Source organism: Trypanosoma equiperdum (genome assembly GCF_001457755.1).
Source record: "Trypanosoma equiperdum strain OVI genome assembly, contig: ctg_1297, whole genome shotgun sequence".
NCBI lineage: Eukaryota > Euglenozoa > Kinetoplastea > Trypanosomatida > Trypanosomatidae > Trypanosoma > Trypanosoma equiperdum.
Window position 1 is genome coordinate 1,646 of NW_027123279.1, and position 302 is coordinate 1,947.

Below are 302 nucleotides of genomic sequence, written 5' to 3' on the forward strand. Positions count from 1 at the left end.
GCCGCTAAAAGTGCGTTGTAGTCAGTGTCTGTTGTAAATGCGTCATCGCTTGCTGCTATGAGGGCGTTTGCCGACCTCTAAATTGCACACAGCGTGCAATACTGTCTACCACTTTTTCCGTGGTTTGTAGACGACACTAGTGTCGCAAATCCGGTACTAGAGATAAAAACGGCATCAATAACCCGGCTCATTCAAGCACCTAATTTAGCAGATAGTCTGTGTTGTATACTTAACTTGGCTTGGTTACCGTCAGAGGGGCGTGGTCTAATTGGCCTGCAAGTTGAGCACCAAAAATTAGATGA